The sequence below is a fragment of the Papio anubis genome, chromosome 12 (genome assembly GCF_008728515.1).
Source record: "Papio anubis isolate 15944 chromosome 12, Panubis1.0, whole genome shotgun sequence".
Taxonomy (NCBI): domain Eukaryota; kingdom Metazoa; phylum Chordata; class Mammalia; order Primates; family Cercopithecidae; genus Papio; species Papio anubis.
This window is the reverse complement of record NC_044987.1, coordinates 100,936,750-100,955,556: the sequence shown is the minus strand read 5'-3', so window position 1 is coordinate 100,955,556 and position 18,807 is coordinate 100,936,750. Positions and strand designations below refer to the sequence as shown.

Sequence of the window (18,807 nt, the reverse complement as noted above, 5' to 3'; positions counted from 1 at the left end):
TACTAATGCGATATGTACCCTGGACCTTACTGGGCCCAAATTCATTGGGCACTCACTGGAGGGGAAATAATGGGACTGGGGCTTAAGGCGAGTCTCTATTAAGACTGGATAATAGGAATTAACCACCCTCACCTATGCCTCCATTTCTCCCTGCTGTCAGCAAATCTTGAGTTCCCTGGGCCTGTTTATGACATGAAGTATGGGCTGCTTCCATGGGGTGGGGTTGAGTCAGCAGGAATTGGCCTTGCCCACTTACATTGTGCCTGTTTCCTGGCTTTGGATACCTCAGATCTGGTTTTTTCTTTCTAGGACTTCAGCCTGAAGCTTGGAATCAAATTTGGGACTGAAAAGATATTTTAGAGGCTGTTTTTATCTCTTTAGAGTGTCTCAAATGTCCCCTACTATATTTGCATTTCTCAGCCAGCAGGGGTTGTGCCTCTTCCTCTGCTAACTTACCAATCAGAAACACAGCTGGCAGTGGGGAGCTCTCTCACTTAGAAAAGAAAAAAAATAAAAAAGAAAAACAGTTTAAGGGGCAAAATGGGAAGATCTTGGAGGAAGAATCCTTCACTTAACGCAGGTGGAGTGTGGATTCCTCTAATCCTTCCCCACAGTTCAAACTGGATTAAATTCCTCGGCCAGGGCAGAAATCTTCTGTTGGAGTGGCAGGTGAGAAGTGCCCGTCCACTGGCTACTCATGGCCATTGGACTAGGCCTTTGCCTGCTGTGGGCATGCCCAGGTGCCAGAGCTGGGAAGGTAAAGGGCAGGAGGAGATACCCTGAGCTATGTGTGCCTGTGACTGTCCAGGTGAAGGCATACATGGCATCTCTAGGAAAAATTAGTCTGATTTGCACCTTTGGCAGCTGAACCAAACACTCATTTTATTGCCACAGCCTGTAGCAAAACTTTTAACATAAAGAGATAATAGCTGTTTTAAACCGTTGAGGGAGAAAAAGAGGCAAAATCTGGGGGTTTTGACTGGCCTGGTTTTAGGGCAGGGTTTTTAAAAACTCTTTGAGGGGAAACAGAGCCTCTTACTCAGAAGAAAGAGAGAAAGGTGGCAGGGTCTTGGAAAAGAGGCAGACCTGACAGTTCCACATTCACTCACACTCACTTTCCACAATCCTGGACGAACCACCAGTTGAAATGGGAAAAGTTCCCTTTTCACCATTGCAGGGCATGCAATGGGGATGTGGCTCACTTCTTCAGCACCCTGCTGCTCAGACCTCTAGGGGAGTATACAGATGGGCAGGCTATAGGACTCCAACCCCACAGCAGTGTCTAGGGTGAACATTTACAGCTGAAGCCTCAGTGGGCATGTGTTACAGAGCGCACTTTTAGTTTAGCTGTCCACAGGCAGCTTGTGTTAGTCAGTCAACTGGACCCCTGTCTTATATCAAGGACAGTGGACTTTCTGTACCCCAAGATTTTTGCCTTGGTGTACCAGAAGAATCAGATCACACATGGGTTTGGAGAATAAGTGTGAGGTTTTATCGAGTGAAAGTAGCTCTCAGCAGATGGGGGAGCCAGAAGGGAGATAGTTTTTCCGTGGAGTCAGGCTGCCCAGGCTCCTCTGACTGCCCTGGCCAAACTCCACTTCCTTCCCCTGGTCGATGGCCTGCTGGCATGTCAGCATCTGTCATGTGCTTTTCTGCCTGTGTGCTCCCCTTGATGTCTTCTCACCGTCCAGCTGCTTGTGTCTTCTTCCGCCGATGTGTTCCTCTCGACGTCCAGCCACTTGTGCATCTGCCCATTAGGGTCTTGGAGTTTCCATGGGCACAAGATGGGGGCATGACAGGCCAGGGTGGTCTTGGGAAACGCAACATTTGGGTGCAAAGGCAGGCGTGCCTGTCCTCAGCTAGGTCCATGGGCATAACCCTGGGTGTGGAGCCCTAGACAGAGACCCACCCTTCTCCTCCCAGTACTTCCCTGCCCCCATTCTGTATCAATACCAGGTACCCCCAAAAACAAAAAGATTAGGTCATCCAATGCAAACGAGAGCAGAGGTTTAGAACTGAGAAAAACCTTCCCATTGTTTTGGGAGCTCCATGAGGAAAACAAAACCCTAAAAAGGAGATTTGTGGTACCTTTTTTCACTTTCCTCAAAAAGTCTCAGAGTCCCTAGACATTTCTTCCAGATCTATTTATGTTGAACTGAAGGTGGAAAAGAGAAAAGAGAAGTGGAAGGAAATGAAAGAACAAGTCTTAGAAGAGCTAATTTAGAGATTTTAAATTTCCCAGAAAGGCCAATGACTTTTACACTTTTCTCAGCAAAAATTATGCCAACAAAAAAAGAAGCAAACAGAAGGAACAAATATATAATTAAAAAGTGGCTGTAGTTGACTTAAAAAAAAATCCCAGAAACAGGACCTGGAAGAAAAAAAACAGAAAGGTTCATATACATATATGTATATATGGACCTTTCTGTTTATATATATACACACACACATATATATATGTAGCCTGAATATCATCTTTTCATTAAGCTGACTTCTAACCATAGCTGACTTCTTATAAATTTTTTTCCAAATCTAGATTTTATCCAGGAAAAAAATCCAATATGCTTGGCTTTTGAACTTTTTACCAAATGTATGGTCCAAAGGACTCATCAGAACAAAAAAGCCTTAACTAAGGTTATACCTTAACCAAGAATGCACAAGCCTCTTCAAAGAGGTGCCAAGGAGTCCTCTCAACATCCAGAACCACTCAAAGACACGCCAAAGAAACGAAAGTTTTGCTAGCCACAACTGGGATACAATACACACTTTTGTCTTGTCTGGACATGTTCTCTAGAATCTTAGCTTCTCAGCTGACCTTCTCCACACAGACACTGACCATGTGCCCTGTAGATGAAAGACTAAAAGAGATAGTTGATAACACAGGAAATGAAAAGAAAGGGAAAGGATCGATAACAAATAGATATCCCAAAAAGTCAAGAGTCACACAAATATATCTGACCAATGTTTTACTCAGTCTTTCTTTTGCTGAGTTAAAGGACTTACATCTGCAGAGACTGTTTCCCTGAACAGGAATCAAACCTGAGCCTTGGCAGTGAAAGTGCAAATCCCAGCCACTAGACCACAGGGTGCAGTGTCTTATTTTTCAAATTCCACAGGGAATCAAGGGAGGTAGTTTGAGCATAGAAGGGATTTTAACTTGTTTTTAGGTCAGAGTCTGCTCTTTTATTATATTGAGATAATTTCTAAGTCTAGTCATGACACTATTAAGCATCTTTTTAAAAGTTATTTGATCTTTCCATAAATACAAATAAGGCAATTGTTTAAAATGAGAGATCAAGAAAATATTTTTTAAATATAGGAGTCATTCAAATTTAAAACATCGCTCTTTTGGCCACTGACAACCAGAATTTCCAATGGCGTCCATATTCTAATAGTAACTTAATTCAATAAGCCTCTTCATTGAACCTGGGAAATAATTTTAAGGTTTACAATAAGTTTTCACCATATGAGCAAGAGGGTGCAGAGGGTGTCAGTGGTATGGGATGGGTAGAGCTAGGAGGGGTAGGTGACACAGGATAATGAAAAATAGATAAAGGCATATCTGATTCAGGATTTCTTTTCTTTTTAGAAGCTTGTGATCCCCCCCCACCGCTAGTTTTTAATTTGGCATCTATATCTCTTACAGTTTCTCGTTCAGATTCTTAGAGTCTTTTAGATACCTCAAGATAACAAATTAAAGTAGAAGTTCCTTTCAGGCTGTTTAATCTTTCCATTTAGCTGCTCAAATTGTCCAGGAAGAAAAACAAGTTTTGGGAAATCAAAAGATCCCAGTTCATCACTGTCATTACAGAACACTTCTACTGATGTTGGTCCATTGAGAAAGAAATTTACAAGATGAAGTACTATAATTTTTGTGCATGAAACCAGCAGAGGTTCCAGAAGAGGGTGACTCAGCACCTATACCCTTAGAAATAAAGTCCCCATGAGTACTCCCCAAAAGGGGAAAAATCCCTTTGTTGGTAACTGGCAACAAAGGACCCTCAATAAAGGCCCGACTCTAACAAAAGTGGGAGGTGAGGGAAATAAGAGGACTCACCAACAAGGTGTAGGGCATCTGGGAGGCGAGGAAACACAAGAGGTTCTTGCAGGTTCTGTGCTCGAGTCTGCAGTCGCACTGGAACACAGAAAAGGAGAATCACTTTTTATCCCACTCTATTTGAACACCATATAGTGTCGACCAAGAAAAGGCAAAAGACCAAACTGTAAAGCAGTAAGTCAAGGTGTTTATTGGGGTCTTAAGAATTACAATTTGTGAGACACAGATTTGACTAGATGCTAAATTGTGTTCCAAAGAGATGGACAGCAGTAGGGGGTTTTAAAAAGGAAGCTAAAAGTGATGACACAAGTTGCTTTGAAAGAATTATCATTGTTGAAGGCAGCTAGCTTTGTACATGTGTCCATATTTCATGGGTTGTTTTTGTTCAGGAGTTGCAGTGCTGGTGAAATTCAGCTATTTTCTGGGGTGTTGTGGTTGTAGTGGCTTGGCCGAGCTCAAAAGTTCAAGGCAATTTCCTGTGTTTTTTTGTTTGTTTGTTTTGTTTTGTTTTGTTTTTGCAACGTTGCAGGCCTTGCAGGTAGTCCTTTTAAGAATGGCTTTCCTATTCCATTTTAGAGCTCTCAACCAGAGTGATGCCATTTCGTATGTCACATTTTTACATTTGACTCCACTGCTCTCATCCATAAATTCTAGCAATTTTGTCCTCTATATATTCTCTACTCTGATTTCTCACCGCAACAAAACGTGTGGGCTTTATTTGAATTCTTCCCCTCTGCCTTGTGGCCTGGAAACTGCTTCTATACAGTAAGTTTGTGTAATCATAGGGTTTGTTAATGTTCTCTCAGGTATCGAGTTTTGTGCTGCCTGCTTTCCATTGTCTGAAAACCCTTGTTTTGTATATTTGATCTGATTTTCTAATTGTTTTTCGCAGGAAGATAAATCCAGTCCTTGTTAACTCCATTATGTCCTGAAGTGAATGTCTTTAATTTACTCATTTACTTTATGTACTTCATGAAAGTCTTACCTACACTAAAATGTAAGCTTAATAAGGGCTCAAATACCTATGATGGATTTATTTGGTGAGGTATGCCAATCATCTAGAATAGTTTCTGGTATGTAGTAAATGTTAAAAGTAGTTGTTGGATGAGTAAGCAAATGAATAAATTAGTATCATTTGATAGTATGTGTTCTCATTCTTTATAGTATATTATTTTCATTTTTCAGAGAAAACACTGGTCCAAATGAAAATTTTTATCTACTTGACTAGTTTCCATATAGCCAACATTTTGCCACTGTTTAGCAAACTTACATAAGTTAATACTTGGAAAGTTTTAAAAATTATTTAACCTTGATGATGATATTTATGATGATAAAGAGGTATAATGAAAAACCAACTCTTTTCTCTTTGCCATGCTTACATCTGATACTTCCAGAATACTTTCTTTCTGATACCAGATGTAAGGGATTTTTTCCCACAGCAAGCAATTCTCCAATTCTCTGGGAACACAAGCTATATGTCCTATAATTCAATTCAATTCCAACACTATCTACCTGGAGTTAGTGCAGATCTCACAGATTAAGGACTTCACAATACTGTCCTCCACTCTCACTTCAGATGTGAGTCATAAGTCCAGGTCACTACTTGTGCTTCTGACAAACCAGGTATAAATCACAGTTTTATACCCTCCTCAGTATCAGTTGTTTGTTAAAATGGTTCACAGAACTCAGAATTACAGTTTACTTACTAGATTCCTCGTTTATTACAAAGGATACAACTCAGAAATAGCCATATAGAAGAGATGCATAGGGCAAAGTATGGGGGAAGGGTGCAGAGATTCCATGCCCTCCCCAGACATGCCACCCTCCCAGTACTATGTGTTTGCCAAGCTGGATGCTCTCTGAAGCCCATTTTTTGTGTTTGTTTGGAGGTTTCATTACTAGATATGATTAAATATCTCTGATCACTGGTGATCAACTCAACCTTCAGGTCCTCTCAGTCCCAGGAGGTCAGTGGTGGGACAAGAGTTGTAATCCTCTAATCACCTGAGTTGTAATCCTCTAATCACCTGATTGGTTGCCTGGCTGCCAGCCCCCATTCTCCAGGAGCACCCAGCCACCAGTCATCTCATTAGCATACAAAAAGACTCATCACTGGAGATTTCAAATATTTTAGAAGTAGTGTGCCAGGAAACAAAATAAAGATACCTATTCTTTATTATATCACAATATCTCAAGAGGAAAAGGTAACAGAGTACTCCAAAACTTCAAGGGTTTCATAAAGATCTACAATTAGGTAATAGAACATTTAAGGTCAGCTTTCTTGTAGGAAGAGATAGACTTGAATATATATGCTTAAATAATTTTGAAATCTCTCCTCCCTTTATTTCCTACTCCCCTTCCACTTACAGCAGGCATTCTGCAGCCAGGAATCTCTATTAATATGAAAACTCAGCTGGAGAAAACTTAATCAAACAGTCAGTCAATTTTTAAATTAAAAAAAAAATAAAACACCTCTAGCCTTAAAAATTACTGTCATTAATCAGTACTGGGAACAGCGGCAAATAATAAATGAACCTAGAACACCAATGGCAAAGAAAAAAGTTTATGACTCTGTTCAGAAAAACTTGTCCTGGAAAGGCCTCAACTGACAGGAAAAAAAAAAAAAAGTGCTGTTTGTTTGCCTCAAGACTTGAAGAGGATTAAAAAAAAAAAAAAAGTAGCAACAGAGACCATTGGGGGAAAAATTGCCATCTTAAATACATTCCTACACATGTCAGAAACGAACTGACTTTTGAAAGCTATTACCTATTAATTGGAAAATCACAGAGCAGATGGAACCAATTAATCTACAATTACAGAATCACCACAATCCAAACAAAAATAATTAACTCATTTACAAGGTATAATTTTTTAGGAAACTCTTCCTAACATCTCTAAAATTGGGCAACAAATGCAACATTTCATAGGCATAGGAGACTTTAAGCCAACCCTGGGGGCTAAATTTCAGGACAAAAAGAGAGTTGAAGTGTGCAGTGTTTACTACTAAAGAAAAAATACAGAGATAATGTACGTGAAGACCATTTATTTTAGAATGCTTGCTTTATATTGACTGCACATGAGAGATTGTTTGAGATGCTCATTATGCAACAGTGATCATCAACAAATATGGATCCTGCTATCATGAAGCCTGCAGTCTAGTGAGAGTCAAACAGCAAATCACTACCAATAATGTCAAATTGCAACTGACACTGTGAAGAACTATATAGTATATTACGAAACTGAAGGATGAAGGTTTGCAAAAAATAGGGAGGCTGATGAAAGCTTTCCCAAAGGTATCATTTCAGGTTAAACACTTGGAATTGTCAACAAGAAAGAAGGGCTAGGACAGGAAGGGCATTTTGACATATGGAACAGCCTATGCAAAGGCCTTATAGTAAAGGTAAATGTTGCTACATGGGGGCCTTTAAAAGCCAGTGTGACCGAAATGCCGAAAGAAAGAGGAATTTTGCTTATAACTATAGTGTAAAGCTTTCTAAGACTTGCATAAAAAGTTTGATTTTGTTCTTCTATAAGCATTAGAAAATTATTGAAACATTTCGGGGGCCATGGTATGCAGAGATTGAAGCGGTTGATTTATGCCTTACAAGAGAGCCCTAGCTGGACTAAGGAAAATGGATTAAAGGGACTTCAGTAGTTGTGAATCGTATATTTTCTAGACCAGGATTTTCCACTTGACCGTACTCCATTTTGAATTATGCCTTACCCTGTTTTCATAAGTCTTGCCTTCTCACATAGATTTTCATCTATCTCAGGGCAGGTCATTTAACTTTTATTTCTTTCTTCTCCATATAGCTACCCATGAAGCTTTCAAGAAGCTGAGATTTACTCATGCTTAAAATAAAGTTCACAACATTTAGAATGATGCCCCAGGCTTTTTGTGATCCAAGCAGATGTTATCTTTCTAGCTTTACCTTTACCTCTCTCTCTGTATCCATTGTGTTTCAATCTCATTAAACTACTTATTATTCCTGAGGTATATCATGCTCTTCTTTCATATTTTTGTAAAATGTATTATTTAATCTCTCTTTCCAGACTATCCTTGCTTTCTTCCCCACTACATAACATTTTACTTATTCTTTATTTTTCTGTGTGAACACGTATTTGGTACTTCTCCATTCCTGCCCATTTGTCTTATATTTTTGCATAGCGCTTTGTATATACCACTGTATGCAGTTCTAACCCTACGATTTGATGTGAGTACCCTGGATCCTGAGATTTTGTGCTATTTATTTTTGTTATCTGAGAGCTCACCATTATGCCTAGCACATACTAGTGTTTCAACAAATATGGTTTGTATTATTTTGTTTATTTCCTTACCAAGTTCAATACTGGGCAGAGTGTTTAATGATGTCAACAAGCAGAAAGTTAGGGATCACAAAGGAATAAAGAAAACTTTTGAAAGCCTCTAAAAACTGTGACAAGTTCAGGTAATAGCAAAGGCCCACAGGGTAAAAAGTACCATATTTTCTAAATGACTGGCAAAATAGATAAAATATTGTAGCAGATGCTGCAAGAGTTATGAACTTTGTGGTCTAGGACAAAACACTCAAAAAGATATTCAGGAAAATAAATATTTGCTAGACTGGTATAGAGTCTAACAAACTCATCTGTATAGACAGATGAACTCATCTATATAGAAAAATAATAAGAGGGGTTGTCAATATTAGCATTCATGTATATCCCCTGATTCAGAAATTTCCCAATTCCCCTGGAGCCCTTCTTAGACTGCTTACTCCAATAACTGCAACCTGAACAATGTGGATTTCACTCTCTTTGGGGAGCTGACTATAGATGTCTCAATAACTATGTTTTTATAGGTATTTACTGCTTTATACTATGTGGAAAATCTGCCAGCTGGTACCCAGAGCCATCATCTCCTTCTTTATTTCTTGGCTATTAAAAAGAAAGAAAGATAATTTGTCAAACATTTAAATAAATTTATGGATAGAAAGGTAATAGAAAAATTTACCCTTTGGGTGTTTCCATCAGATTAAATATTAATGAATATTAGCTGTATGAACAATATATTCTCAGATATGATATTTTTATAGTATGAGAGACAAAGCATTGATGATCGATCTATTCCCTAAACAGACTACATGCATTTACTAAATGTAATATCTTGGGACAAATGGAGATAAAGAAAATGTTTCCAGGTATAATGGCATGAGATCTAAGTGTCCCATTTTTGTATTTTCAGAACACAGTAACCCCCAAACACAGAATCTCAAAAAAATAAGTTTCAAAGTTGAGTCATATTAATACTATATATGCCTTTGATAGATGTCATGAAAATGGCACTTTAGATTTGTGGATTTCCTCCCCAAAACACGTCACCTTCGTGTAATCATGATAAAAGCATCAGAAAAATACCAGTAAAGAAATAACCTACAAAATATCTGACCAGTACTTCTTAAAATTCTGAGGGTAACCAAAAACCAGTAAAGTCTGAAAAACTGTGACAGACAAAAGGAGCCTAAGGAGACTTGAGAGACAAATATAATGTAGTATCCTAGATGGTAGGCTGCAAGAGAAAGAAGACATTAGTCAAAAACTGAATGGTTGGCTGGGTGTGGTGGCTCATGCCTGTAATCCCAGCACTTTGGGAGGCTGAAGAGGGCAAATCATGAGGTGAGGAGTTTGAGTCCAGCCTGACCAACATGGTGAAACCCCATCTCTACTAAAAATACAAAAATTAGCCAGGCGTGGTGGTACATACCTGTAATCCAAGCTACTCAGGAGGCTGAGGCAGGAGAATTGCTTGAACCCAGGAGGTGGAGGTTGCAGTGAGCCGAGATGGCACCACTGCACTCCAGCCTGACCATCAGAGCAAAACTCCATCTCAAAAAGTAAATAAATAGGGAGGCTAAGGCAGGAGAATGGCATGAACCCCAGAGGTGGAGCTTGCAGTGAGCAGAGATTGTGCCACTGCACTCCAGGCTGAGTGACAGAGCAAGACTCTGTCTCAAAAATAATAATAATAATAATAATAATAATAAACAAATAAATAAAAACTGAATGAGTGAATGAAATCTGAAGTATGGACTTCAGTTAACAATGTACCAATATTGGTTTATTAATCATAACCAATATGTCATACTAACATTTGATGATGATGACAAGGGAAACTGTGTATAGAGTATATGGACAATCTCCATACTATCTTTGCAATTTGTCTGTAAATATAAATTCTGTAAATATAGAACTGTTCTAAAATTAAAAGATTATTGAGATTTTTAAAAAATATTCAGATAAATTGAAATTCAGACAATAAAGATATACTTTTTTTATATGAGTATTCTCCATGCATCTGGGGTGTATTTATAGTAAAATAAAAAATGGGGGGTTGTTTACCTAAATTTCAAATGTAACTGGGGACAGTGTATTTTATGTGGCAATTGAACATCTGGAGTTGATGTCTTCCAAAATAATGGTTTTCTACAAGTTTCATTCCAATATTATTGTATCCAGAAAAAAATAAAAACAAAATTAGTTTCAATGCAACCTAAGCAGAGAAATGTGAACTTTCCTCCAGGAAGTGATAGCCTCCTATAAAGGAGCTGTGGGAACTATCACCATTGTAAACCAAGGTAAGGTGTTGATGATGTTATACTGTTGAGGCTGGGGCGTGAAAACGAGAGTGCTTTTTGATATGAGCACACTCAGTTATGATTTAGGATTCAGTGTTGCATTGAGGACAGACGGAACGGCTTCTAATATTTGCTGGTGTAAACAAAAAAGTATCTGAGGTAGGTCTCAATAAATTTGGAAGTTTATTTTGCCAAGGTTAAGGACATGCCCAGAAGAAAAGAACACAGATTTACAGAAACAGTCTAAAGTCTGTGGCTTTTCTCTAAAAATGATTTTGAGAACTTCAATATTTAAAGAAAGAAAGTGGGCTGATGGGAAAAGAGGGAGAATATGGTAATCTACGAGTTGCAAGAGAAAAGGAGTAGAGGAATTGTCACTTATGCTCAGTAAATCAGCATTTTACATAAGATAAGGTGAACTCAAAGTAGCTACCTGTGGAGATATTTAATCTTTATTTGGACTCTCTGCTTAGGAATAAAAGAAAAGGCAATTTCTTGCCTGACAGATTTCAGCGTATTTTTTTCCTTTCGGCATAGTGAATTGGGGTCCTGAGGTTTTATTTTCCTTTAACATTGAGATAGTCTTTTAAAACTGGAATAAGAAAATGGTTTCCAGTCAAAGAAGTGGAGGCACCAAACTTCTTTTGAAGAGGAGAGATGAAGGGACCAGAGGGTCAAGGAGGTGGGCTGTTAGAAAAGATTTATTAAACAAGACTTAAGAATCTACCACTTGCAGCACTTTGGGAGTCCGAGGTGTGTGGATCACGAGGTCAGGAGATGGAGATCATCCTTGCTAACATGGTGAAATCCCCATCTCTACAAAAAAATTAGATGGGCGTGGTGGTGGACACCTGTAGTCCCAGCTGCTGGGGAGGCTGAGGCAGGAGAATAGTGTGAACCTGGGAGGCGGAGCTTGCAGGAAGCAGAGATCACGCCACTGCATTCCAGCCTGGGTGACAGAGTGAGACTCCATCTCAAAAAAAAAAAAAAAAAAAAAAAAAGAAAAAGAACCTACTTCCACTTGAACATGTTTCTCAGGGAATGCTTAAAATAATGGCTCCACAACTTTAATGTTGTCAACGAAAAGAGTTAAACTCTGTAAAATATTTGAAGAGATTTTTTCTGAGTCAAATATGAGTGACCCTGGCCCATGACACAGCCCTTAGGAGGTCCTGAGAACACGTGCCCAAGGTGGTCAGGGTGCAGCATCAGACATCAATCAAATATGTTTAAGAAATACATTGGTTTGGTCCAGAAAGGTGGTACAACTTAAAGGTTGGGGAAGCAGGGGTGTGGGGCTTCCAGTATATAGGTAAATTTAAATATTTTCTGGTTGACAATTGTTTGAGTTTGTCTAAAGACCTGGGATCAATAGAAAGGAAATGTTCTGGTTAAGACAAAAGATTGTGGAGACCAAGGTTCTTATTTATTTATTTATTTATTTAGGTGTTTTTTTAAATTGTACTTTAAGTTCCAGGGTACATATGCACAACGTGCAGGTTTGTTACATATGTATACATGTGCCTTGTTGGTTTGCTGCACCCATTAACTCGTCATTTACATTAGGTATGTCTCCTAATGCTATCCCTCCCCCCTCCCTCCACCCCATGACAGGCCCTGGTGTGTGATGTTCCCTGCCCTCTGTCCAGGTGTTCTCATTGTTCACTTCCCACCTATGAGTGAGAACATGTGGTGTTTGGTTTTCTGTCTTTGCGATAGTTTGCTCAGAATGGTTCTTTTGAAGTCTTATAGTGGCTTCCGTTAGAAAGACAATAGATGACAAATGTTTCCTATTCAGACCTTTAAAAAGTGCTAGACTCTTAGTTACTCTCCTCAGGATTAGGAGAGCCTGTGAGAAAAAGATCTAGTGAGCTTAATAGAGATTCATTACTGCTGCAAATTTTTCTCCACAAAGGATGACTTTGCAGGACCATTTCAAAATAAGGAAAAGAAACATGCTTTGGGGTAAAATATTTTGACTTTCTTCTTGGTCACATAATGTTATGCCAGAGTCAGATTGGAAGGTAAGTCATGATATATAGGCTTAAATAAAACCCATCTGATGAGAATTTATGGTTTGTAGGGCATGACTCCCCAGACCACTTAGATAGGAATTTGGGCAAGATAAGAAAAAAACAAAATCAGATCTTAGTCCTAAATATGCACCAAAAGTACCCAGAGATTTTGTTAAAATGCAAATCCTTATTCAGTATATCTGGAGTAGGACTTGAGATTGTGCTTCTGATATGAGAACCACACTTTTAGTGTAGACTGAACAGATAGTACCTTTAGTAAGATTTTAAGAAATACAGTTGTGCACCAGCATGTTGGAAAAGCTTGGAGTTGCCTATTTTCTGAAGGCTGGGGCTCATAGTGAGAGATGCCACATGAAATTGGTGTTTCTAATATTACAGAGATGAAAAAATCTCATAATGGCAGAATACAATTGACAACACTGAATTGACATGGAAGCTAGAGTGAACATAGGGTTGGCTTTACCTGTAGGAATCTAGGATGACGGCTAATAGATAATAATGTTCCTATGAACAAAATGTATTGTTAACCCAACCATGGCATTGATTTGTGTAATAGAGAGCAGAGAGAGGGAGGAATGGAGAAAGAGAGAGAGAGAGAGAGACAGAGAGAGACACAGAGAGAGAGAAGGAAGGAAGGAAGGAAGGAAGAAAGAAAGAAAGAAGAAAGAAAGGAAAGAAAGAAAGAAAGGAAAGAGAGAGAAGAAAGAGGAAGAAAAAGAAAGAGAAAGAAAGAGAAAGAAAGAGAAGAAAGAGAAGGGAGGGAGGGAGGGAAGGAAGGAAGGAAAAGAGAGAATGAAGGAAGGATGAAAGAAAGAAGAAAGAAAGAGAAAGAAAGAAGAAAGAGAAAGAAAGAAAGAGAGAGAGAGAAACAGAAAGAAAAAATTGAGAACTCTAGTCAGCCACTGAATGAAAAATAACTCGCCCTAGCCCAGTTTCTAGATCTAAATCAGTTGAGCTCTAGAGCCTATTGATTCAAAGAGAAGCTGAGTGTAATTATGAAAAATAATCCTGAAAAGCTACCGCAAATGTATAAAACATAGTTCTCTAATTCTTCTCTGAAGAGATCTAGGTCATTTATTGTGATTGGTGTATGTCCTAGAGAATAAATGATTATTGGGTTTTTTCTTTCTTTGAACTTGCAGGCCAATAATATCAGCTGTTGCTTTCAGCCAGGGCTTATTTCCAAATAGCCTTAAAATGTTCAAATTACTAATGAGGGCATCAAAGTTGGAGTGGAACTACGTTGTTTAGAAAATTTAAACCACTGCAGAAATGACTCTATACTCATACACTGATATTTCAGGACTCTACATTGATTTTAGGCAGGATGAGGGGCATGAGTTTGTGTGTGCAGCATGTTTAACATCACACATTTATATATATTCATGAACACAAAAATAAAAATTGACACTTATTTGTCAATCCCAATTTATATTTTTCCAAGATAGCAACTTACGTTATTATCACTCTCTATTGTGATAATTTATTGCTAAACAATTTTTGAAGACCTTGGAGGCTGAAATGTTTCCTCATTATATGTGGTATGTACTTCTATTCATTCTTCCTTTGATTTTCCTCACTTTTCCCAGTGTCTGGACTTGATTATGCTAAATATTCAAATATAAAATAGTTTGAGGTTTTTTCCTCTGAGTTCTACTAAATTACACAGATAATTTCTAGCAGTGAATAAATTTCTAGCAATGAATAAAACATTTGTGAAACTAAATGTAATTTTTTAAATAAATGGGGTTCTTTGGCTATGTGTGTTATTTTCATCTTTTTTCCTTTTTATTGAAGTATAGCATGCATAAATAAAAGGATACATATCTTGGTGTGCAGTACAATGGATTTCCAAAAAGGGATCACTCTCATGTAACAAGAAATATTAATATTGTCTGAATTAAGTATCTGAATTTGATACTATTGTAATATATTTTAAATTTTTCATTTTTAGATGCTTATTGTTGGTATATAAATTTAAAATTGATTATTAATTTTGAAAAAAAATAGAGCATCATCTGCATCCCAGCAGTCACCCTCACTCCCCATCCGTGTCACCAGACACACAAGGGCAACTATTACTCTCATTTCAGCACATTTAAATAATGTTTCCTGGTCTTCAATTGTATGTGAATGGAATTATGTATTATGTACTATGTTTGTATCCTGACTTCTTTTGCTCAACATATTGTTTTTGAAATCCACCCATGTTGCTGCATGTAATTGTAGTTTATTTACTTTCATTACTGGATTCCATTTCATTATAATCCTTTCCATTATTTATGGTTGTTTCCCTTTTTAGTCTATTACAAATAATGCTATGAACATACTTGTGTAATATTTTGGTGAGTGTAAGTATGGAGTTCTTTTGGATATACACCAGGGAATGGAATTACTGTGCCCTAAATTGTGAGGTAATTCAGTTTTAGTATATACTGCCAAAGAGTTTTCTAAAGTGGCTCTTTCAATTTATACTCTCACCAGAAAAGTATGAAGATGCTTACTAACATTTAGAATTGTCAAACTTATTTATTCATTTTAGTCTTTCTGGGAGTTTTAATTTGCATTTCCTTGATGGCATATAATGTTAAATATATTTTCCTAAGTTTACCGTACATTTGGATATTTTAAAAAATTAAATATCTGTGCAAGAATGTTGTCTTTTTTTTTTGCTATTGATTTGTCATTTTCACATTTAGGTATAAAATTCTTTATACATCCTTAATATTGTTCTTTTAACAGATATATACATTAGAAATATTTTCTCTCATATTAGCTTACTTGTGACATGTTGCAGGAAGTCAGGAACTCCGAATGGAGAGACCAGCTGGAGTCAAGCTGGAGCTGCGGCAGAGGAACATAAATTGTGAAGATTTCATGGACATTTATCAGTTCCCAAATAATACTTCTATAATTTCTTATGCCTGTCTTTACTTTAATCTCTTAATCCTGTTATCTTCGTAAGCTGAGGATGTATGTCACCTCAGGACCACTGTGATAATTGTGTTAACTGTACACACTGATTGTAAAATGTGTGTTTGAACAAGATGAAATCAGTGCACCTTGAGAAAGAACAGAATAACAGCAATTTGGGGGGGAACATTGAAGACAACCATAAGGTCTGACTGCCTGCAGAGTTGGGCAAAAAGAGACATATTTTTCTTCTTGCAGAGAGCCTATAAATGGACATACAAATAGTGAAGATATTGCTAAACTCTTTTCCTAGAAAGGAATATTAATATTAATACCCTAGGGAAGGAATGCATTCCTCGGGGGAGGTCTATAAACAGCCGCTCTGGGAATGTTTGTCCTATGCGATTGAGATAAGGACTGAGATACGCCCTGGTCTCCTGCAGTACCCTCAGGCTTACTAGGGTGGGGAAAAACTCCACCCTCATAAATTTGTGGTCAGACTGGTTCTCTGCTCTCAAGCCCTGTTTTCTGTTGTTTAAGATGTTTTTCAAGACAATACATGCACTGCTGAACATAGACTTTTATCAGTAGTTCTGCTTTTGCCCTTTGTCCTGCTCCCTCAGAAGCATGTGATCTTTGTTAGACCCTTATTAGTATTTTTGCTTTTTGCCCTTTGAAGCATGTGATCTTTGTATGTACTCCCTGTTCTTACACTTCCTCCCCTTTAGAAACCCTTAATAAAAACTTGCTGGTCTGAGACTCAGGTGGGCATCATGGTCCTACCAAAATGTGATGTCACTCTGGAAACCCAGCTGTAAAATTCTTCTCTTTGTACTGTCTCTCTTTATTTATCACCCAGCTGACACTTACGGAAAATAGAAAGAACCTATGTTGAAATATTGGGGGCAGGTTCCCCCAATAGTGACACTCTTAATTATGTCTTTAAATTCATTTTAACTTTAGTATACACCTCTTTATCAAGTTTTCTCTTTAAATGAATATTTTCTGTTCTTATTTTTAAAAAATCTGACTATCTTAAAATAGTAAGGGTATTTTTATATTTTTCTAAAAGCTTTATTGTTTTTTCCACATTTAGATCTACAAATCACCTATAGTTTATTTTTTTTTTTTTTTTTTTTTTTTTTTTGAGATGCAGTCTTGTTCTTGTCACCCAGGCTAGAGGGCAATTGCACAATATCGGCTCACTGCAACCTCTGTCTCCCAGGTTCAAGTGATTCTCCTGCCTCAGCCTCCCAAGTAGCTGGGATTACAGGCGTTCACCACTACACTCAGCTAATTTTTGTATTTTTAGTAGAGACAGGGTTTCACCATGTTTGCCAGGCTGGTCTCGAACTCCTGACCTCAGATGACCTGCTTACCTTGGCCTCCCAAAGTGCTGGGATTACAGACATGAGTCACTGCACCCAGTCAGTTGATTCTAATATATAGTGTAAGGAACGAGATAAGATTCATTATTTTTCTATGTGAATATTTATTAAAACTTACACCATTTATTGAAAATACAATTTTTTCCCCACTGAATTGCAGAGTTTCCTGCAATAAATAAAGAGATCACTGACATCTAAGTAAGTCCAGTTCTAGATTTTCTCCAGTTACTTTGGTCAATGTGCTTCTCTGTATGTCAACACCACACTATTTTAATTCTTACTATAGCATTATGTAAAGTGGACATTGATATGATAGTCCTCTGACTTCATTATTCAATATGGCCTTAGTTATTCTGTGTCCTTTGCATAAATTTCTGTACAACTTTTAGATTCAGAGTCTTAATTTTCACACACACACACATGTATTGCACACATGCACACATATACATACACACAAATCTGGTTATTTTATTTGAAAGGCATTTTAATCTACAGATAAATTTGGAGAGAATTTATGTCTTTAAAATATTGAGTCCTTCAATCCATGCACATTAAATGTTTCTTCATCTTTAAAATTAACTTTATTATGATATAATTTACACAATAAACTCCTTCCATTTAAAGTGTTCAGTTTGCTAAAGTTGACAGATGTATATACCCATAAAACCATCACCACACTCAAGACACATAAAATTTCCTTCAGCTTCTAAAGATCCCCATATTTCTTTGTGGTTCATTCCTTCCTCAGCTTTTAGCTGCAGGCAAAACTGATCTGTTTCTTGTCACAAGAAATTATTGTGTATTTGCTACATATCTGGCTTCTTTCACTCAGTATAATGATTTTGAGATTCATCTATGTTACTGTGTTTATCAATAGTTAATTCCTTTATATTTCCTCTATTGTATAGATATAACATTGTTTATCAATTCAATTGTGGTTGTTTCCAATTTGGGGCTCCTGTCAATAAAGCATTTCTTTTAGGTAAATACATAGTAGACTCTGTAGGTCACGTGATAAGTATATATTTGTGTTTTTATAATATCAGTAAATAGTTTTCCAAAGTGGTTATACCATTTTACATTCCAGAGGAATGTGAGAACTTCTTTACTGTTTCAGAAACTTGCTAATAATTTTAAACAAGCAAGTTTTATGCTTTACCTGTAAAATTATATTTGTGTAAAATTCATGTTGTTTCCTCACTACTGTATAATCTCCCCACTATCTAAGCAATTCCTATTTCACTTAATCCTCACAAAATATTCTGATGTAGATGTTATTCCATTTTTATGTTTTATGAAACTCATGTATGCAGTTGAGCTGAGTACCTAAATTTTTGCAGCTAGAGAGTGGTGGAATTGGAGTTTGAATTCATGTATGACTGTTAGTCTTTGGGATCTTTTATTAAACCATGCCATTTTAGAAAGTACAGTCTTCAGTAAGAATAAAGATATATGTATACAATTTTGAATAAGCATTTTAATGTTACCTAATGTCTCCCTGCTGTACTAACAGAAAGATAGCATAGTGCCTGAGAGAAGCGCAGATTCTGGGTTCACATCATAGCTGATGTGGAGGCTAAAGCAACTCCATCTTGGATGCTAATTTGCCATGTTGGTTTCTGACTGGCCCCAGCTCCAGGAAGTCCTCTAAGATTTCCTGTTAACCTATTGTTTTTTATCTAACAGCAGGTATTTACCATCAATCCTGCTCTCAGGTCAAGCAACCTTGATGTTATCCTACTTCAGTAGCATCCACTCCCTCTGAGAGTAAGAGCTATAACTACTGCATAAAGCTAGAGTTT

General features: G+C 37.5%; 1 protein-coding gene across 8 annotated transcripts in view; it reads right to left on the bottom strand.

Annotated features, from left to right (window-relative positions):
- LOC103877537 (endogenous retrovirus group K member 8 Gag polyprotein-like) overlaps positions 1–18,807 on the bottom strand; it is a 376,678-nt gene that overhangs the window by 308,995 nt on the left and 48,876 nt on the right. For all 8 annotated transcript variants that reach the window (XR_002517017.2, XR_002517020.2, XR_002517019.2 and 5 more), the window contains exons 2-3: positions 15,486–15,548; positions 4,058–4,135 (exon numbers count right to left, since the gene is read on the bottom strand). The gene's annotated coding sequence lies outside the window, so the exon portion shown is untranslated. The remainder of the gene's footprint in view (positions 1–4,057; positions 4,136–15,485; positions 15,549–18,807) is intronic.